Below are 22,600 nucleotides of genomic sequence, written 5' to 3' on the forward strand. Positions count from 1 at the left end.
CCCAGCTCAGCGCTCTCTGCTCTTCGCCGGGCGGGGACTCACACTTAACCACACGGGTTCCACGGCCCGAGAAACGCCAGGCACTAACTTGGGGCCTCTACGGAAACGGACTCCTGTCTGCAGCGCCGGCAGTCTGCCCACCGGGAGGCGAGGACTTAGAGTCTAGGACGCCTGAGGCGCTTCCCCCGTGGGTGGTCCGGGAGCACAGAGTAGGCGCAAGACCCAACCCTCCCTCTGGCCTCTGAGCTCGGACTTGGCACCGGGCATTTCCAGCCGGGGAACGAGATCACTGAGCTCCGGAATAAGGGTCTTAAAAGGGGTATCCTGTTTTTTTGTGTGTCTTTGTAAGGGCGCGCGTGGAAACACGTAGTGCTGGTTCTCTGGGAGGAGGGCAAAGAGAGTAGGTGGAAGATGTGGAAGTCGAAGCGGGGGAGGGGGAGTTGCTGCTGTTTCTACGGTTTTGAAAAGCCCGGGGCTTAGCTTCTTCCCGGACTGGTCCTTTCCACTTCCGTTTCCCGTCTTTGCTCTGAGCTGTTGTAGGCTGGAGTCAACCCTGCTCCCAGTTCCGGGACCCAACCCAGCACAGAGCCAGGCTCTGCCCTCAGCTTAGAACTGTGGAATCTGTGTCTAGGCCACATTTCTTTTTTCCCCACCTTTTTAAATTTTCTCCGGAGGTTGTGCTAGGAGCACTGGATGGGCTCCAGAAACTTGGGTTCAAGTTTTTGCTTTGCTTGGTGCCTGTGAGAAAAGTCTGCATTAATTTCTCTAAGTGTTCATCTCCTTAGCAAGATTTCCAAAAGTTTCCCCCTGCTTTAGCATTCTAGAAGTCCTCTGGGGGAGTTCCAGACATGAAAGAGTGGAACCCTGGGACTCACCCTAAGACTTGCTTTTGGAGGCTTCCCCAATGATGTGTGTTGAGACCAGGGCTGTCAAAGTCGGTTCCAAGCCAGTCTCAGGGACAGCACCCTGTAGAAAAGCAGGTGGCATCTTCCGAGTCTCCGTCTGTTGGCTGGGTAGAGCCCTGCTGCATCCAGGCCACTCTCTCCACAGTCCTGTGTGATGCTGCCCAGGGTTCACACAATAGTCAGTCTTAGAGGCTTCTGGGAGACATGGGGACGTATTTATCCCTGACTGCGCTAATGTTCAGAGTACACTGCTGACCCCCAAGAATGGGCAACCTACTCTTTCCAAGACCTCATCTTCAGCCACATGGTTAATGGCAGCAGGCTAGTCCCAGCTCTCACCATGGCCATCTTACATCTTGGCAAGGTCAGGCTGGGCTGTGGGGAGCACCATGGTCTGGTGTCAGTGAGTGGGCCTGGCCAGTAGCTTCCTGGTGTAGGACTGGGCCAGTTTATGGTCTGCTCCACTTCACTTTCTCCCACTATTAGCTGAGGCTTGTGTGATCTTTCGAGTCCTTGCTGATTCTGGGCTGGGATGAGTCTGAGAATCGTAACCTTGAAAAAGCAGGTAACCTTTGTGAACTCAGCCACAGCTTCCATCATGAATATACTCCTTTCTGGACTCTTGGAGCTTCAAGATTGAACTTCCCCCAGAATTGGGTCTTGCCCTGTTCAGCTAAGGCACATTTTCTGAAACTTCAGACTCACTGTTCTTTCTAGCTTTGCCCTTTCTGGGGCCCCTGGCTGCCAGGCCCAAGAGTCACCCCTGCCAAGAGAACAGCCGTGGACCTGGATAATATCGTGTATGCCACGTGAAAAGTCATCACAGGGCAAGCACAGAAAACTTGGAACACCATTGCCCAATGTATGGCTGTATGTGCGTATGCCACCAGCTCTCCCCTTCCTCCCAAATTTGTAGGAAACAGGCTCTTGTCAGCAGGGACAGCTGAGTGCCTGCCCTAAAAAGGTTACAAGCTCAGCCAGGCTCTTCATAATCTGAAGCCCTTTCCCTGCCTAGCCCCCTTCTTGTAGTCTTTGCCACAGGACAGAGCACATGGGAGGTATCTGGGTGAGGATTTGATAGATGCCAGCAGGACCTTAAGGCAATCTCGGCCTCAGGTTCCAGTACTCAGAGCAGCTGCTGGAGAAGCCTTGGCTCTAACCCACCTCAATCTACCCAGTCCCATATTCCTTCCCTCCCTAAGACATCCTGGGGAGGCCTGCACATGCTATTTCATCAAGCACAAGTAGGAGAGGCTCCATGGCTGGGAAGGGGAGAACTTTTGTAGACAGGTGGAAATTTGGGACTCACTGAAATGTCTTCTTTCCCCTCCAACATGTGCTGGAAGTCCCCTGGGATCACACTTTCTGGAAGGCAGCGGCAAAGGTGGATGGGTGTGCTCCAATGAGCTCACACTGACAGAATGCCTTTGCCCCTGACTCTTGGTCAGGGACAGTCTGGGGACTTTGTGTCTGGAGCTGGGCGGGGAGCTCCCCAGAACAAGGCACCAAGGCCCCCCCAGGTGGCACCGTTGCCCAGCCCAGCATTAGCACATTGCCCACTAGCAGAACTTTTGGGGAAGGGAGCAAGCAGCCTCACCACCCCCCCAAGGGCTTCCCTGACTTTGGGTTGAGGCCATTTGGGAAAAAAGGGGGTGATCTAAGAAGGAGGCTATTTCCAACATCAGCAGAGGAGGGGGCGAGGGTGGAAGGGCTGGGTGCCAAAACAGAAAACCAGAAACTTTTTTTTTTTTTAATCTTTATGTTTTCCAGGCTTCGAAGGCTGCAGAAATCCCCTGGTCAGACTATGGCCCTGGCGTCCCGCCCCCCCCCCCCCCAGGGCCCTCCTCACTGCTTACACCAGGCTGGGTTCTGGGGCGTCGCCGACCGGGGGAAGGGGGAGGTGCTGAGTGGTGGGGGCAGCCGGCGTCCGCGATCTCAGAGCCCTCTGTTCCCGCAGCACACTCGCTGGGACCTGGCCTCCCGCTCGCGCCTTGGCGGCGGCGCGTTTCGTTGCAAGCGGGCAAGCGGCTCAGGGCGGGTGTGCGTTGAGGCTCCGGGCGCCTCCCTGCCGCCGGGCCCTTGGCCCCCTCAGGTTGCAAGGCCACCCGGCGGACCAGAGGACCAGAGGGGTATTTGCAAAACCCCGCACCCCACGGTTTTCTGTGTTGCCGAACGTTTGGGGGCAGTCAAGGCGCAGGCATCCCGCTCACAGAAATCTCCATTTCAGAAAGTGATCCCCACGGCACCCCAACCGCGGGCAAGGTTTCGGGCACTGTGCTCCGGCGGCAGTCCTCCGGAAACGGCGCGACTCGGGGCGTCGCCGGCGCCACAGGTGCCTGGCACGGTCACAAGCCTCCAAGGGCCGGAGTAGCAGGGTCCCTCTTCAGGCCTTTTGCTCCGGACCCACGGGGCGGCCTAGAAGGGCCTCCCGAGACAACGGTTTGGAGGCCGCGGGCTCACAGGGGTTCTCGCTCAAACGAAAAGAGCGAGAACTAGGTCTCAGGGCCCGTTTGCACGCCGGCAAACCGGTGACTCGGCCCGAGAAGGCGTCGGGACCGGGCGAGACCGAGCGGGACCTGAGGCGGGTACCCGGGCCCGGGGCGCTGCCCGCCCTCCGACGACGCCCAGCCTGGCTCGCGCTGCCTACTGTCCTCGCCGGCGGTCACGGCTCAGGGCTGGAGTCCCTACCTGCCCGCGCCACGGTCTCCCCCCGACCCCGGCCTGGCAGGGGACGCCGGGCCCCTTCGCCTGGGGAGAGGTTGGGGCGCCGGCACCGCGGGCCGGGCATCCGGGTGAGGCGGACAGGCTATCAGCTTTGCGTTCAGGAAGCCGCCTAAGTCCGCCGCCCGGTTTTGTTTCTGTTTTTTGTTTGTTTTGTTTTTTTTTTCTCTCCTGTGGGCCACAGAGGGCCTTTGCGACCCTAAACCAGCCTTCCGCCGGGTCGGCCCGCGAGAGCCCCCAAGCGGCAGGTCCCAGAGTACCTGTCCTTGGGTGGGTGCGCGGTGCCCCCAGGCCTCTAGCGGAGGAGGGAGAGGGCGCCGGGAGGGCTCGATGGTGCCTCAGTACCCACCGGCCCCAGCACCAGCCGGACGTTTGCCCTGGGAGAGAGGCCACTAGAAGTGGGGCGCGTCAGGGAGGTGCGCCCCCTCGGAGGTGCGCTAGGTCGCCAGGGTCTGATCACATGATCCTTGGGGAACAGACACTGGCTTTTCACCCCCGTATCTCCACCACCTCTATCCCCCCCTTCTCCCCCCCCCCATCTGGATCTGCCTTAGACACAGTGGGTGCCCAGGAAATGTTTGAATGGATGCCAGAATGACCAGTGGAATTTGACTGACAGCAGCAACTGCGAAGTACCAGGCCAATAGGAAAACGGCCCTTTTCCTCTCCTTTTCTCCCCTTCTTCTCTCCCAACTCTCCTCCTCTTTGTAGGGGAAGTCTCAGAGAGTTGTGCCGGCTTCCTCCCAGCAGAAGTACTGGGTGCTGGAGTTTTCGCAGCGCTGGATAGAAACTGCAGACAGAACACAGCTGCTCTTAGCAATTCTTTCCAACTGCCTGTAGCGTTACCAGGTTCCCGTGGGTTGCAGGAAAGAAAGTTTTCTAAGTAGAGCTAGTCTAATTTTTCTGGGGCTGCTGTCTTTAGTTGCATTTCCTTAGTTACTTTACAAAAATCCTCTGTAGGCAACGTGTAGATCAGGTTTCCTATAAGAAGTGACTTTTTTTCTTCTTCTTTCCATTACCTGTGAGAAATTCTATCCGGGAGTAGGGATTCCTGGCTTGGCACTTCTCTCTCCTGCAGTATCTATTTTTATTAGCATTAATTACAATGCATCAGTCCCACTCATCAGTGATACCCCCTCCCCCTGGCTGGTGACTGCTCTTGGCTCTCCTGATTTGGGTGGCACCTGGGCAAGAGGGCATTCTCCTCCAGCCATTGAAAGCAGCCACACAGGGCTTTCCACCAAGTTCTACATTTTATAAAGGGAACCTGGAAAAAGCCAGATTGTTCTTAACTTAGAAATTCAATACTTTATTTTGTTGTCTCTGTGAATTAAGGCTAAAATCCAGGGTCTGTTTCCTATAGAAGAATGTGTGCTAATTAATTTATGCACCATGCTGTGAAAACGCTCTAATAAAGTGGGTAGAAACAAGATACAGCCCTGCTGGGGAGGGCACAGAGCTTAGGAAAAGCTGTGCGTGAGGCTGCTGAGGAGGGCCAGGTCAATGTCAGCCTCAAATAGATGTCTTCTGGTAGCACTGTGGCATCGGGTTTGTGATGACAGGTGTGGTTGGCCCTCTGGCAATTACCGTCTTTGTTCCAATCATTCTAGTATAGTTGCACTGTTAGTAAATGCTCACCACTGGGGAAAGTTGTTGTGGGTTGAGCAGAGAGCGCAGGCTTTGTCATCAGGTGGACCTGGGTCCTTGGTTCAGACCCACCAGTTCAGTAAATTACCCAATCTTGGAGCCTATTTTGCTCATTTGGAAAATGAGAATAATGACCCAGTGTTTGGCGCACAATAAACATTCAACAATATCTTGTTGACTTGAATACAGTTGCACTTGGGATTAGGGATAAAGTTTATGCAACTTCTGGTTCACAATAGGTGCTCGATAATTAAGGCTATTGTTATCAGGATGTGGTGGGATAGTGTGTTTGCATAATTACATACAATTAATGTTATTTCAGAAAGCACCTGACTTAGTGTCAAAAGGCAGATTTAATTTCCAGATGACAAGTATTATCAGACCTCAGTTGTATGGCCAGATGTGGGCTAGGCACTGCAGGAAATGCTCAGAGATGTGGCTGAAGGTTCTGGAGCAGCTGGAAATGCTGGGACTTGCGCACAAGAGACTACCTGGGAGTCAGTTTGCCGGTCTGGGGAGAATAAAAAGTTGGTGTAACAAACACCTTGCTCCCAGGGTTTGTGGGAGAGGAGATGAACTAATGTGTATGGAAAGGCTGGGCCCCTGTTCGTAGATGAACAGGAGAGCTTCAGCTGCCATAATGTTTCGCATTAGCTTATAGTGTTTCCAGGATTTTGGTCTCATTAAGACAATTCTCAGAAATCAAAAGACATGGTGTGATGAAAGACAAGTGTGACATAGCATGTTCCTATGGGTTTGAGACCAAGGCTGCTTCTTCTGTTGTGTTTGCTCTCACAAAGCAGAATTCACACTGAGAGCTCCATAGGCAGGTGTGAAATGTGTGTTGTGACCTAGAGTAAATCCCCACCCCCCCAACTCACTCCTCATCAGTCCCCTGTGTCCCGAGATAGAGCCTGTTATGGATTAAAATTAAAAATAGCTTCCACTAATAGAGTATTCTCTATGCACAGAGCGTACATGAATGTATGGTGGGTACCATAATCCTGTAAAATGGGTATTATCAGCATTTATGTAGGAGGAGACAGGCTCAGAACCTAAGCACCTTGACCATCTTACCATACAGATGGTAAAGAGCCTATGAAGTTTCAATCCTGATGCCAAAACCCATACTATAAACCATAAGGCTTACTGCCCTTAGTTCCTTTATAATATAGCAAACTAATAGGATAATAATAATCAGAAGAATTTACTGAATGCCTATTATGTGCAGGCACTGTGATGTCTCACATAATCTCAAAACACCTCCCTGAGCTAGGCATAACTAATATCTCTCTGACACCGAGGCTCGGAGAAGTTAAGTACAAGTCCAGACACTGTGGAAGACCTGAGTTCTTCCATCCGGGTCCTTTGGCTCTGACCACTTCACTGGGGCAGCCTTCCACCAACCTCTTCCCCCTCCCCCGCCCCAAGCCTTTCCACTCTGACCTCGGGTTCCCTTGGGCACTTCCAGCTCCCAGGGGTTGAGAGTTCCTTGCGGGTGTCAGGAAGATGGCTCTAGGTTCCAGGAAAAGCCATCTCTGCCCTCCTGAGATTTCAGTCCCCAGGCCATGGGGTTTGTGGCCTTCAGGCTTCGTTAGGCCCTGCTGGGCAGAGCCCACTGTAACCAGAGCAGGCTGTGCAGTAGCCTCAGTCCCAAGGTGATAAAGTCTGGACGGATTCATGGTCCCCTTATGCCTGGGGTGAACTTGGGGGACTCAGAGAATTGAAGTGCCTTAATCAAAGTATTTTGGGGTACAAACCACAGAAATCCACTTAGACTAAACAGGAGAAACAAAGTAATCAATTTATTGTAAGGATTTAGGGGTAACACATGGATTCAATGGCAGGGAACACCATTGTCCTTAACAGGGGTGGCACCAGAAACTGGACAGTAGTTAGAAGTCAAGGCTTTTCCTCCCTCCTGGTGGCAGACTGGTCTCCTCTGCTCTGCTCTGAGCGTCCTTGTTTTCTCTCTGAAGAGCAGCTTTCCTTGGTGCTGCTCCTTTTAATACTTCCCTAGTTTTTCATTGAACCCCTGGTTCAGCCACTCAGGAGGCCCTCTAAAATCTCTGCCCCTGTTCAGAATTCAGTGGAGAAAGGGAGGGAGGGGGAAGGGAGAGGGGAGAGAGAGAGAGAGAGGAAGAAGGAGGGAAGGAAGGGGAGGGGGAAGAGGGAGAGAGGGAGAAGGAGGGAGAGAAGGAAAAAAGGGAGGGGAAAGAGGGAATCTTATAGGCTTCTCTTAGGTCGGGTGATTCCCACTGCAATCAGTGATGTTGGGTGGGTGGGTGGGAGGGACTCCATGGCCCACTGCCCAGTCTGCAGGGAATGTGAGCCCAGACATGGCAGAGTGAGGTGATGGGTGGGCTACTGTTTCAGTCTGCTATAGAATATAGAAGTCTAATGCCTGGGATGTAAGAGGCATTAAACAAATATTCGTTCCTTTGCTTGCCCTTTCTCCCCACTTCCCAGTGTGCTGCTTTTTCCAGTTCTTCTATCAAGAATCATCCAGAGCCACCAATTTAGAGCACAGATATGATTGTGCCACTCTGTTTAAATTCCTCTAATGGCAGCTATTAACCTCAAGATGAAAGTTAGACTCCTGAGCATGATTTCTGAGGCCCTTTGTCATTGGACTTTGTGCATGTATCCAGCTCATCTCTACACGCTGCCTACTTCTTACTCAAGGCTTCAGCATCCTGAGTGATTCCATGGACTCTTCCACTCCTGTATACATATCCATCACCACCCACTTATTCCTTTATGGGAGAAGCCTAAGACCCTGCCTCATTGACCCTGGGCTTGGCCACATGACAAGCTTGACTAATGAAATGTGAGTGGACGAACCCAGAAGCTTTTAGAGACATTGCAAATTGCCACCAGGACTCTCTCTTCTTTTGCCCTCATCCCCCAGACAGGTGCTGCTCCAGCTTGTGTTACAGGATGAAAAAGAAGGTGGAGCAGAGCCCCCGCTTAATGCAGAGCCACAGGTGGCCTGCAGCCTACATTTACCACGAGTGAGAAATACTGTGCATGGCTGGAAACCTCTGAGATTTGGGGGTTGTCATTGCAGCAGAGTTAAGGGATAGGTTTCCTTCCCTCAAATCTCTGTATTCGCTATTCCCTCTCCCTGGAAACCTCTCCCTCATTCCCAAACCCCTTATTTTTCAGGACTCAGATTAGGTGTTACTTCCTCTGGAAAACCTTCCTCCCCCAGGTGGACTCTGTAGCCCTGCACCAGTCCCCATGTCACCTTCCTATTCTCATCCCCTGCATTACACCATTTTATGGTACAATAACCCTTGACTTTGTACCTAGCTTCACTATCAGACCGTGAGCTCCTTGAAGGCAGGGACTGGATCCTTTGGTTCAGCTAACACACGGTAAGTTCTCAAAAACTGTTTTTGAAAAGGGATGAAGTTAGTAATCCACCTTTGTGTGGCAGGTATGGTTTTCTAAAGATGGCTACCACAGTATCTCCAACCCATATACTCTTCTTTTAATGTGTCTTTGATATTCTTCTTGTTGAGGGGTGTGTGTGTGTGTGTGTGTGTGTGTGTGTGTGTGTGTGTGTGTGAAGGAGGTGGTAGTCTATGTTTCTTGCCCTTAAATCTGGGCAGGCTTGTCACAGTGGTGGAAGTGACACAATATGACTTCTGAGGCCAGGTCAGGAAAGGCAATACAGCTTTTGCCTAGTTCTGTTGGGACACTAGCTCTTGGAACCAGCCATCAAGCTGTAAGGAAGCCCTGTGGAAAGGCCCCTGTGGAAAAGAACTGAGCCCTACCGCCCTTCCCCCCCTCCTCCCCCCGCCCTGCCCCAGATCTGGTTAAGCTCCAAGCAGCAACCAGCACTCATTTGCCAGCATGTCAGTGCGCCATCTTGAAAGTGGATCTTCCAGCTCTCATCAAATTGTCCCAGCTGATACACAAAAAACAAAGATGAGCCATCCCTGCCAAGCCCTGTCCCTGTTGCAGATTCATGAGTAAAATAAATGATTGCTGCTGTTTTAAGCCACTAAGTTTTGGAGTGATTGTTACACAGCAATTGATAATGAGAACATATGGCTTTCCTCTTAGCAATCCAATTTTCTCTGGGATCTGAATACCTGTCCTAAACCCCAGCCTCCCTGCCTTGGCCCTTAATACCAGCCCTCTCACCTTAGGGGCCAGACACTGTGCCCACATCCCCAGCCACTAACTGGGGTAACTCTTATAGACTTTAGCCTGTGGAACTCTGAGCTGCCCTCTATCTGGCTTTGGATAGTACTTTCCCCAATTCCTGCCCCCTCCCTAGATTAGAGCTCCTGGGCACACATGCTAGGGGGAATCCATCCTAAGTGCCCCCGTCCCCACTGGACACCAGATATGGCCTACATGCTGTCCCATCATGGGCCAGTACCCAGCTGGGGCAATTCCCCACCCTTAAGAGAGCTCCATTCTTTTCCCTGGTCCATGCCACCATGGCCCAAGCCTTCCTTGGGACTGCCAAAATTAGGACACTATTTCGTGTTCTTCTTCTGCAAATGGATTCATATCAACAGCTGCCTCATGAGGTTAGTGTGAAGACTGACTCTAACTGTATGCATGAACCATTTGGTAAACTTTCAGTATTGTCATAAGTTTGTTCAGCCAGAATTAATGTTGCCTAGGAAGAGCTTGCAAAATAGACAGAAGAGCTGCAGCTAGAAACATATCTTTCTGAGTCATCCTCTCCACTTCGGCCACACCCCTCCCCTTTTAATGTCTAGTCTATCATGTCTAGCATCCTGAAGACCCTTCATGCTGTCCCAGCAGGTGGGTGGAAATAAATGCTGGATCCCCCATTAGAGCTGATGTGATCTGGGTTTTTGACAGTGCTCTTCTAAACTTCTTACTGCATAGGACTCACTGTTTTAGAGTCCGTAAGCTGAGTTTGCTCCACGTATAGCCCATGTTGGCCAAAGTCAACATCTGGGAGTGTTCACAAACTCAAAGGTCATGGGTGTTGCCCACCACACACACACACACACACACACACACACACACACACACACACCCAAGGACATATGTGCACATCCATGAAGATCCGTAGGGGCAAGAAATCACATACTGTTGAGTGCATATTCCCAGCCGTGCTGGGCACAGTCCTCCATCATTGACCCCAGAAGTTCAGGTCCTCTCTGAGTGGGTCTGTGATGGGCTATGAACCCAACTGATCATCTCCACCCATGGTTGTGAGAGTAAAGCCTCCTTTTCCCCTATGCTTTCAGCATCTGATTAATATTTTTAGGGACCTATGAGAGCTCTTGATTCTCAATAGATTGTACTACTAGCAAGCATATTCCTCCTCAAAGGACATGCACTGTAACTTTCTGCGTAAGACATACAATATAAATAGATAATTTTAAGCAATAAGTTAATATTAAAGGGTAAATAAAGATAGTTTAATGTGGGTACAAGGTGAGGTACGAGTGGGTGAGGGTTCCTTATCTTAAACTGAGGCTCTCAGAAGATGGGGAGAGCTGGAGCAGGGGCCAGGAGGAGGACAGACCCAGGGAAAAGGTACCATGAAGAGACTAGCACAGACGAAGGGCAGATTCAGACCATGAATTCCATGAATGGTTCATAAAATGAGATTTGCTCATGGGGAAGGCTTAAATTAAGCCTACAAGATCATTAAATGATACATTTTATAATCTCAGCAAGATTTTAATTTTGGGTCTTGTTTAAAGGGTATATGGAGCCCCCCCCCACAGAGAAACAAAACAAGAATGTATATGCACGTACATATAAATAAACGTGTGTATATAGACAAATACCTGTCCCCCCCCACATGTGGATACACAAACGCATATGTACTTACGTTCGTAGGAAATAAGGAATACACACCTTCATACTCACGTGAGAACATAATTCCTGAAGTCACAGGGACCATTTCACCCTCAGTGGGTTGGTGAATATACATTTGGGTCATCCCCAAACCAGTTTTCTCTGAGACTTTAGTCATAAGTGGGGGCTTGGGGGAAGGAGGCTTAGCTGGTAAGGGGTAGAAGCTGAAATTGGAAAGCGTAAATACATTCAGTGACTGAGCTCTTCCCCTTTCTGAATAGCAGGCAATCTTCATTGGAAAAATTTGTACGCTCAACGTGCTACAGACTTGGTGACTACTTGGGGCAGGGCTGGGATTGGGGCCTTTCTTAAGGACTCTGGAGTTTCTACTAGATTTTTTTTCTAGCTCATATTTAGTCTGAGACATTTCTGGAAGGTCAGATGTCACCCATATCAATACTGGCAATGCCTACCAGCAATTCAATCTCATCCCATTCCCATCAATGAAACAAATATCCTTATTTTCCTAAAGTATCAGTCTAAGGAGTACTTGAAGTGCTTCTACTCTGTGTCCGACTCTGTGCTAGGCTCTGGCACGGGGAGAAGACAGGAGGACACCGTTCTGTCTTCTAGAAGTTAATGGCGTAGCTGGGCAACAGAACGGAGCTGTGTGAGGCTGTGGAAAACGGCCAGGCGCAGAGGTGGAGAGGGAGGAAACACTGTGTGTCTGGGTGGGCAAGGAAGCCTTCTTTGAAAAGGTGGTCTCGATGTGGGGTTTGAACAACAGGGAGAAATAAGATAGAGGGCAACACATCAGTGAGTTAGACTGAAGTCTGTCTGGCCCCATCAGGCGACAGCCAGGGATGGCAAATGCAGTCTCATGGGTGAGAAAGGACTGGTGTTTGCACTGCAGTTGGAGAACCATACAAGATGGTGAAGCTATTCTGAACAGCAGTGGCTCCCTAACTTCGGGGGTCAGAGATCCAATTGGAAATGCGGGGAAAGTCCTCTTCCCAAGGAGATGCCCATATACACTGCACACAAAAACAGCATTCTATCGCAGGAACTCACAGATACCACGCCCCCAGCCCTGAGCTCCTGCTGCATCTCTGGTGTGGGCAGCTGCAAGGGCTGCTGGGCACAGCCAAATGCTGGAGAGCTGGTGCTTCCTGGGAGTTTCTAGCACCCTTCTGGGTGTCCAGGACAGAGCCTTTGTCTCGCTTCACGGCCACTAGCCTGACAAGCACAAGTGGGTGGAAAACCTTTGTGCTCATCCACCCAATCCCACAGCACCCGGGGTCTTCCTTGTCAAGGGCAGGTACCATTTTTAGCCTTTAGTTAATATGGTCAATTTCCTTAAACACCAAATATTTCCCTTTTCCTATAAGCTGTTCAAAATAACTGATTGAGTAATTTCTCCCTTGCAGCCCTTGCCCATCCTTGAACATGGAAATGGCCCAGCATGCCGCGGGTGCCCTGTCCAAGCAGGAGCTCAAAAACAGGTCTTTGTTCATTTATAAGTAATTGCTATCTTTTATTGCATGTTGACTATGTGCTGACACCGAGCAAGGGGCTTTAGAATTAGCATTTCACTGATTTCCCTGACAACCCTCTAAAGTGGGTACTCTTATTAGGCTTATCTTACAGATGGTGACGTGGGTCCCTGGGGTGCATGGAGGTTACATTACCGAAGTGGCAGAGCATGGAGTTGAACTGAGGTCTGCTGGCAACGTCTGAGCCTGTAACCACTATCCTATATGGCTTCTTTGAGCAGTGTGGCTGTTTAGTTAATGTTGGGTACACTGGCCATGACTGGGCACGAGCAAAGGGGAGGAAGGGGTCCTGACGCCAGCCCAGATGCCAGGCAGGCTAATGGGTGTCTGCGCGACAGAGTGCTGCTGCCAGGCCGGGGCCCTCTGCCCTCCTGCGGGCCGGTCCTGGGGAAAACCTGAGCCAGACTGTGAGGACAAGCCAGTGCAACCACACCTGACTGGTGTTTTTTTTTCAGCCAGGGCGGGGGCAGGAGGGAAACTGCCCCGTTGAAATAATTGGCTCATTCTGGAATGGAGATTCATTTCCGATTGCCCCCCCTCTCGCGTCTCCCAAGTTGGCTGGTGTGTCAGAGGGAGGATATTTTCCTAAGGATGAACTGTTCTTGAACGTTTCCTGCTGCCGTACGGGTCTCCCGTTAGCAGGCCTGGGACAACTCCCTCTGCTTCCAAAAATATATCAATGAAAATAAAGCCCCTCTATGAAAAGCCCCGAACTTTCAGGAATGAGCTGGACACGGGGGCAGTCGTAGTGTGCTATCCATGCCTCACTCATGCTGGGAGCTGAGAAGTATTTGATTCAATCCAGAGCACATTTCCGTCAGGGTCTGGAGGTGTACTGGGGACTAGGTCTGGGGTAGGAGGACGTCAGGCTTTTGCTCAAGATCCCACCATTAAGCAGTCAGTCTGTGACGATGCTGACTAAGGGGTCCAGTGGGCAGCGTTCACGTTAGCTGTGAACTTGGATGGGAAGAAATTGCATCTGCATCTTCACCAATCCCTCACTGAAATTTAGCTGCTTTTTCAAGAATGTGGGCTTCCACCATAGCCATGTTAGGCAATGCTGATGACTTGCCTACCCCAGAAACCACGGATATTTTCATACCACGTTATCGTTGGTGCAGACATCTTGCAGGACGTATGCTCATCACTACTTTGAAATTTCGGTACTTCTCAGACCTGCTGCTAGATCTTGCCATTTATTTATTTATTTTTAAATATTTTATTTATTTATTTGTCAGAGAGAGAGAGGGAACACAAGCAGGAGGGAACGTCAGGCAGAGAGAAAAGAAGGCGGAGGGAGAAACATGTTTCCTGCTGAGCAGGGAACCTGACAAGGGGGGCTCCATCCTAGGACCCTGAGATCATGACCTGAGCCGAATGCAGACGCTTAACTGACTGAGCCACCCAGGCGCCCCGAGATCGTGCCATTTAAAATGTTAATAAAGTAACACGTGTGTTACTCTATCACTTAATTACTTTTATAACTTTATTTCAACGTAATTTGTTTTCTTTGCAATCATGCTTTATTTTATGCATTAGAAAATATTATTCTGAGAAGGGGTGCATAGACAGATTCACCAGATGCCAAAGGCACAAAAACTGTCAAGGACCCCTGTGAAATCGATGTGTATTAGGGGTTCTTCCTCCAGTGCAGAGTTGTAGCCATTTTGAATAAGAGGTAACCCTTCATTTTTCACCTGCTCAGAAGAGCCCCGGCCAGACAACGGGGAGAAAGAGGAACAACCTGGGGAACCCAAAGAGGTTTTGATATGTTTAAATCTCGACTTTTCCATCTATAAAATGGGGTGGCGAAGTCCATCAATAGGAGGTGCGCTTTCCCCATTCCTGACTGGTCAGGAGGTTGGCAGAGCCATGCACGCTTTGGGAGGTGGGATTTGACATGGCTGGTGGTAGGCCTGGCATGGTGGCTTCACCAAGTCTGCGGGACCCTCCGCACTTCCTGCATGCCAGGATGAAAACAGCTTTTTTCATCTGGGATCCAAGATGCTGAGTCACTGGCCAGTTCAGAAGAATAGGTTTTGTTGTATGACAGCTGAAGGGGCCCGTCCCCCATCCCTGCCCAGGATGCTAGGCCTCAGCCCAATTCTGATTCTGATGGGATGCCTCCAGGAAAAGGGTGGATGGTGCTAGGAGCACAGCCCAGGTTTCAGACATTCCTAGGGATGAGCCCAAGCCAGGCACCTGCCCTGGGGTCCCCTTCCATTTACTTTGTCCAGACTGAGTGTTATTCCAAGAGTCCCTGTGGATCGTCCCTTGTGAGCCACATGCTCCACTCTGTGGGGACCCTGAAGGGGAAGACAGCTGCTGTCCTTGGTGACCTGGCAATGTAGCAGGAGCTGGGGGAGACAAGTCCAGCTCTCCAGATACAGCACATGTCCTGAAAAAGTTTAGGCAGGTGGCCCAGGCAGGCCAGGAGGAGAGGCCTGGAGTGAGCAGAGGTGTTGAATAGAGGGGGAGGGCATTCCAGGAAAGGGATGTCCTCCCCAGCCCAGGGGCAGGAGGGGGAACTGTGATGGCATCAACAGGGATTGCGATGAAAGGCAAGTATTAGAACTCCCACTATGGGAGGTAGGGTATGGATTACAGAGGACTGGGTGACCCTAAATTATTCTGAGCAGGAGAGGTGATTCGGGCTGGCCTGCAGGCTTGCAGAGTGGGGCCAGACTCCAGGCCCAACTTATTCCTGTGTTATTGCTCTCCTAGCTTTCCAAATGTAGCAACCAACCGTCCATCCATCCATTCGCCTATTATCCATCTCTCCATCCATTCATCCATCCACTTGTTCCCTTTGCCTCTCTGCCTACCCCCTCACCTCCTCCAGTGTAAGCTCCCTCACTTGGCTTGAGACTGTGCTGTCTGCTGTATTCCTCGTTTCTAGCATAGTTCTGGGCACAGAGTAGGCCATCGATAAATATTTTTGAACATAATGACCCACAGAGCATTCATCTAGCCATTTACCCTTGCACAGGATGGTTCTCCTGCAATATTGTGTCCAGAGCCACATCTGGTTATTTCGAGAGTCCAGAATGTCCCCTCACCATTCCAATAGAGCCTCCCAGAGTCCTCCCCCCCCCCTAATTTAGCCAAGTGGCTTGACATGCAAGAAAGGAGACTGGGTGCTGGTCCCAGATCTGCAAGGGCAAGGTGTATGGTCTTGGGCGCTGTCATTCTCTGTGTTTCCTTGGCGGAGAGATGGCAAGCATGGACAAGGAGAGCTTTGAGATTCTTTATACTCGGATGGGCTGTGACTCTAACCTTAACTCGTCCCACTGTCGGGCAAGTGAAACCACGTTAACAACTGCTTGAATTCAATCAAAGGGAAGTTTCCCCAGAGTTAGTAGTTTCTCAGCAACACAGAGCTCTCCTAGCCGAGCAGCTAACCATTCCTCAACCCTAGGAAGTGGTTCTCTTCTGATAGTCCCATCATGAACGCATTACCCGCCTCGTAATTGGGATGATCCAGGAGTGCCCAGAAAGGGACTTAATTTCTCTGAGATTGCATTACTTTCCTGATTAAGTCACTTAATAAATGACCACATCAAGTAGCCTGAAGGAAGGCATTTCCTGAGAGGACCTAAATCACTTTTAATTTTCAGGGCTGTGTGTTTTCCTTTCGCAGCCTGGAGCTGCTGTGCCCAGCCTGCCATCTGAGAAACATTTCTTCAAGGTGTCAAAAGGACGTGTCATGCATTTGGAATGAGGGCTAAATTAAAAGGCCACACAACACATAGTTAGAGAAATAGTGAGATATTCCGGGCTGTTTCCAGTATAAACGACCCAGCTGGCAGTCTTTTCTTGAGCAGAAACAATGTGTAGTGGGACACTTGCCCGACATTTACACCGCACAAGCACAGACAAGCACACACGTACACACATGCACAAGTGTTCACACATGCAGTCAGGAAGGGACATGTCAGGTCCCCTGAATTAGACATACCAATTAGCCACATGGGTTTTGTGTTCCAGGAAGTGGGAGGATTGGTGACAGGTACTTGGTTCCTCTAGTTGTACTGAGAATGGCCCTGGGACTCTTGTCTCTTTGTCTCTTGAGAGAGAGAGCCTTGAGCTCTGTGATGGACTCACATAACATGTTCTATTTCTTAACTTGGGGCTGAGAGGAAACTTCAAGTGATTTCATCCAATTGCCTCCATTTCAAGATGAGGGAACCAGTGCCCAGAGAGGTCTGGGGACTTGCCCAAAGATACACAGCTAGAGAAAACCAGAGCCAGTATGAAGACCTGGGTTTCTTGGTTCTTTGTGCCACAGAACCTTACCCTCTGGGGTTTGGGGGTATTGTTTACATCAGTGAGCAAAGTGGCTGTCTTTGTCACCTCAGCCTCTTCTCTGCCCGGAAACTGGCCTGCTGGGCAACCCGTCCTCCACCAATTGGTGGTGTCCCACCCCAGCCCCAGCCACAGAAAGGACACTTGCAGCTAGTTCCCCTCAAATGGCCCCCCATGAACTTTGCCCCCAGAATTCACACACCTTGTGTAGCCTCTCGGGCACTGAATCTGGGCTGGCCCTTTTAGCCATTGCAGAGGAAGTACCACCGTGCCACTTCAGAGACTGGTTCACAGACAGCCTTGCAGCTACTGTCCTGGCCTCTGGGAAGACAATCTGGAGAAGGCCGCTATGGTGTGAGAAGTCCACCACCATGAGACCGCCATGCTGTGAGGGAGCCTAGCCAGCACCACAGTGGGGCTGTGTGGGCACCACTCCCCCAGCTCTTCCTGCCATCTGAGCCCAGGCTCCAGGCACATGCACGAAGGAGTGCTTTTGGATGGATGCCCAGGCTGGTGGAGGCATCAGCTGACTACAGCTCTTGGGAAGCCCACCGCGTGAGGGACCAAAAGGGAGCACTGCCCAGCTAAGCCCGGTCAGCCCACAGAAACCAGGAGAAATGAAAATACATTGTTGTTTGAAGCCACTGCATTTTGGGGGTGGTTTGTGACCCAGCCATGGATACCAGGAATGGGCACAGACATGTCGTGTCTCTCTCCAGTTCTGCCCTGCTGCTGGTCAGGGCCACCTTCACCCCTTCCCCTCTGTCCCCAGTCCTCCTCTCCCTCACTCTGCAGTTATCCCACCTCAGATAAGCCACAAGGCAGATAATTGAGAGCAGACTGCCTTGGCTACTGATTTTACCCCAGGGAGAAAACAAGTGCTTGCTGTCCGCTGAGAAGTCCCAGCTGCTCACAGCATGTCCTGAAGCTGTGGGCTCTGGAGAAGCTGTTGGCCTTGCTTCGACTTCATGCCATTAAGAGACCATTTCTAGTACCTGCCAGGAACCTTCCGATACTTTGCAGGTCCCATTTCTGCTCTTTATCTAGCCTGGAGGGTGGTTTTGCTTTTCATTAAAAAAATGTCACCCTTTTTTTCCAATTAAGCTCTCGCTGGGTGGGATAGCCCTAGGCCAGCCCTTCCAAGACAAATGAGGTGAAAGGGCCAAACCCAGCTCCATGACCAGCCCAGGAATGAGCAGACTTCCGGGAAGAGAGAAAACCACCAAGCCCTCCTGGGTCCTTTCCCAGACTCAGTAACATGCTCTGTCAACCTTTTCCTGGCCCGGTGGAGCTAAGGGGCCATCTGGGATAAATGGACCAGAAGTTGGCCTTCAGAAAGCCTGGCGGGGGAGAGGGCAAGGCGGTTTTCCAGAAAACTAGACCCAAACAAAACACAATTTCTGGGCACCCACCGCCACCAGGCGCTGGGCGGGACACTCTCTCATTGGGTATTTTAGTGAAAACTCTCTGTGATCTGAGGGCTCCTGGCCTGGTATTCACCTCAGTCTGAGCTCTGGAATGTGGTGATCACTCATTCTTCCCATGGAGATCCATCACTATCTCCCTGCGATACCTTCCCCCAGAGAAATGGAGGCTGAGAGGCCGCTGGGCGGTAGAGCCGTGAGCGCTGAGGAGTGCCTTCCCCCGCTCCCAGGCTGCAGGATTTAGCAAACAAAAAGAACACTCCCGTTAATCTAGAATTTCAGATAAACAACAAAAACTTTTTTGGTGTGAGTATGTCCCATATAATATTTGGGATATACCTATGTTAAAAAAAATGATTCACTGTTTCCTGGAAATTCAAACTTAACGGAGTGTTCTGTCTTTTGTTTGGGGATCTTAATCTATGGGGCTTTGGGTAATTCTTCATTTGACTAAGGGAGTCTGCTGCAGGGGGAAAAATGGTGCCAAGTTACTGATTTAGGTTAGCCCACTTGTTTGATTATTTTCCAGGAAAACCCAGGAGAAAAGTGACTCTCCCAGCTCCCCAAGGAGCCAACGGTGAGAGGCAGGACTGAAATTCACCTTGTCAGGTCTCTGATCGAATGTTACCTTCTCCGTGAGACTGTCCCTGATCACCTGTTAAACACTGCACGCGGGGCGCCTGGGTGGCTCAGTCGTTAAGCGTCTGTCTTCGGCTCAGGGCGTGATCCCGGCGTTCTGGGATCGAGCCCCACATCAGGCTCCTCCACTGGGAGCCTGCTTCTTCCTCTCCCACTCCCCCTGCTGTGTTCCCTCTCTCGCTGGCTGTCTCTCTTTCACATAAATAAATAAAAAAATCTTTAAAAAAACAAAACAAAACACTGCATGCTCCCCATCCCTGGAGATCTTTCCTGTTTTATTTTTCTCCACATTCCATGCTTTATCTACTTTTTCTTTTATGGTCTCTCCCTGCCTACTAGAATGTAAGCTCCATGATGGCGGGTATCTTTCTTGTTTCGTTCACATCTACAGATGTTTGGAAGAGTGTCTGGCCCTTAGCTGGTACTCAGTAACTTTTGTTGAATAGATGAGCAAAAGAATCCGGGACTCATGATTCTCAGTCAGAAGCTCTTCTTCCTGCAGCCCTCGCTTTCCCGGTCATCTCTCTGCGGCCCCCCAGCCTCCTCGGAGCCAAGGAAATTATGCAACAGCTGTCTTTGGGGGACCACGTGAGAAGGCATGTTGACGGTGGGCTTGGGGAGGGCAGCCCTGGGAGTTTCGCCCTTGAATCCCCACCACTCCCGCCATCCTGCTGGGTGACAACAGCTGCTGGTGTCAGGCAGGAGAGTGAGGGGACAGACTCCCAGGAGGGAGAGAATGGTGTGACTAGCGTGCAGAGGGGACTTCCTTTGCAATAATGAGAACTTAGTCGACCGCAGTTGTTTCCTCCTAACAGCGCTGTCTTCTGCTGAGAGTATAGAGGCCAACGGGTCCTGGAAGGAGGTGTGAATTAGATTAACCCGGTGTGACAGAGCGCCTCCCTCCTCTCTGCTGGTCACCACCCATGGAGGGCTGGTGGGTCCATGGGGAACTGCCCTTCCCATCTCATGCTTGCGAATCCGCTGGCCTGACAACCTCGCAGGTGGAGGGCTGATCCCCGCTCCGAGCCTCCTTGGCCGGATTCCCCAGCCCCACCCTGCCATCTACCCCATGGGAACTCACTGGGCACTGGACCTCACTGAGAAATCAGAGAGAGATTCGCAGTCATGTGGGGTGGCTGGGTCAGGGAAAGAATCCCGCCCCATTACCAGAGACCTAGCAAAGCCCCAGTCCCACGGGACAAATGTCTTTTTAGAAAAGCAATGTCAAACATCTCTGTTGAGTCTTTGACTTTGTAAAAATAGTAAAATTGATTCTGAAGGAGAAAAGAATAACAAAAGAATATATAACTGGGGAGCACAAGGGACCTTGGAGTTCCTCTAATCAGCCCCATTTCCGGATGAGGAAACGAAGGCTGGGAGGCTGGGATGAGCCAAGTTCGTTTAGAGCCTTGGGGGAGTCTCGGGGGAGGGGTGGGCCTGAGCTGGGGCCAGGTTCCCTTCCCCCCCGTCTTGCCACCGGCACACGTCTAGAAGTTAATGTTGTTGGACAACTCAGAAAATGGGTCTCAAGGGGTCAGATCTAGTGTTTGGGGAGTTCAACTGCCCATGAGGGGCTTAGGGTCTGTAAAACAGGGATCTCTAGGGTTTACGGTGAAGATGTCTCAGACAGGAAATGAAAGCAGAGCCTTGTCAAACGCCAGCTGTGGGCTGAGGGATTTACTTTCTCTTTTGCCACGACCTTGGACAGACTTTGTAAATGGACGAGATCCTTGACTTTCGGGAGCCTCCATCCCTTACCTTGATGGGTGTGAGGCCTTGGGTGAGCTCCCAGCATGTCTGAGGGAGTGTGAGGTGGGGGAGCTGACCATCACATGGGGGGAGAGGTCACAGAGGGCCACCCAGAAGGACATCCACGGCTGGGGCTGGAGGGCTGGAGAGGCGAAGGGGCTTGTCCAGCTTTCCCCAGCTAGAGATTCGTCAACGGACACAAAGCATCCCCTTTTACTGAGTTCTGACTAGAGTCAGACACAGTGCTGAGCACATGACATGTATCAGCTCACGTACAATTCTAACATCGGTATGAGATGGATACAATTTATTTCCATGTAGTAAATGAGGACACAATGACTCAGAGAGGTCAAGTCTCTTTCCCAGAGTCACACAGCTAGGAAGCAGCAAAGGAAGCATGAAAAATCTTTGCATGTTCTGCTTTTGTGTACCTTCCGGGGGCAGGCTGGAGAATGCCACAGTGTTTTTTTCTCAGCTGCGTCAGGACCCAGCTGTGCCTTTGTACCAGTTTTCCCAAACTCTAGCGTCATTGGCTTAACATGAAAACAGATGCCACCTCAGATTTGCAGCCAGGCTCCTGATTTATTTTGTTAATGATTATATTTATCAGTAGCTGTATTAACGTGTTCTCTGAGTGTCCAGATTACGAAGTTTATAAAGAATTGTTTCCTTAATTGAAACATGTCAGGAGACGGCGGGTGCGAGTCAGTTAATCTTCTTTCCTTTCCAAATGGAAATTGACCTTAATTGTGAAATTTCGATCTACATATTTTATGCATTACATGAAACCTCCATTTTTGACATGAAGAGCTAGGAAGGCAGGTTTGCGGTTACATAATTGTTTTTAATGTAAGTGAATCAGTTAATTAATACTTGCAAAAAAGCCCAAGGTTTTTCAGGAAACTTACAATTACAATCAATTTAAGTGTACAGCTACATTAATATGGTGACAAGTCCAATAATAAAACTTAAGTGATTGCAGGCAAGTGCTGAGCAGATGTGTGAATAGGCACGCAGACTGCGGGTTGAGTATCAGACCATACTGGAAAGCGGAGTAGTCCGAGACTTCCGCTCCCGCGCCCCGGCCTCTAGCCCCCACCCCCGTCTTAGTCCCCGACCTCAGCCCCCCTGCCCTTAGCCTCCAGCTCAGACTTCAGCCCCAGCCTCTTCTGCATGATCGTAGAGCTGGACCCCGAAATAGGCCACAGACAGATCTGCTTGCTCTCTATTGATCAATATACAACACACACATTTGGCAGTGATCTCCTTATTGTATCTATTTCCAAGTTATCAGTGAGAGTTACTTCTCAGCACAGAGAAAGTGGGCACCTCTCAAAGTGGTTAGAGTCCAAAATGGTCGGAGGGATCCAAGGAACCCACAGGAGCGGAGAAGACCATTGGCCCATCCCTGTTCTTCTTGGCTCTGCTGCCACCTTCCCGAGATGCTCTGTGAATGTATCGCCTATCAGATACCAGACGGGAGGATGACGCCTGTTCAGGGAGCCAGGGGTGACTTTGACTCTGCTATTTTCTTATCAGCTGCATGACCTTGGGTTATCACTCACACTTTCTGAGACTTAGTTTTTCTATCTGTCCAATGGGGAATTGTGACAATTTTAAAACACGTTGGGCAAATTCTTTGACACTCCTGCCATTGAGAATTGGGGGAGGGTATGTCCCTTACCCTTGAATCTGGGCCAATCTTAGTGACTCACCTGTAACCAGTAGAGTGAAGCAGAAAGTGACCCTGCATGACCTTGGAGACGATCAGAAAAGGTCGTACAACGTTTGCCTAGTTGTTCTGGGACGCTTGCCTTCGGAGCCCTGGGCCACCAAGTAAGAAGTTCAACTA

This window comes from Ursus americanus, chromosome 7, assembly GCF_024610735.1.
Source record: "Ursus americanus isolate L20-20 chromosome 7, mUrsAme1.1.p, whole genome shotgun sequence".
NCBI lineage: Eukaryota > Metazoa > Chordata > Mammalia > Carnivora > Ursidae > Ursus > Ursus americanus.